Source organism: Penaeus monodon, chromosome 25, assembly GCF_015228065.2.
Source record: "Penaeus monodon isolate SGIC_2016 chromosome 25, NSTDA_Pmon_1, whole genome shotgun sequence".
Classification (NCBI taxonomy): Eukaryota; Metazoa; Arthropoda; class Malacostraca; order Decapoda; family Penaeidae; genus Penaeus; species Penaeus monodon.
In genome coordinates, this window is record NC_051410.1 from 10,671,971 (window position 1) to 10,672,271 (window position 301).

Genomic DNA, 301 nt, shown 5'->3' on the forward strand with positions numbered 1-301 from the left:
CGCAAGGATATTGCCATGTGAAGAGTATCACAGTAATATACAACTATTATACAATACTCTCTCCTCACCCTGCCAAAGAGTGTGAATGCACCGCTAACAGGCATTACACAACAGCACTGCGCTCTCCCAGATATCAAGCAGAACCACCTGACTAATCGCTGAGAAAGGTTGCTTGGAGATCAGGCAGGAAATGGCACAGGTGGTCTTTAGCGGCTCCGAGGTCCGCAGGTGAGGTAATTAGGTGTCACGTAAATGCAGTCTGGAGAGAAGAGGCGAGAAGTTTTGTTTCCCTTCGATCGTC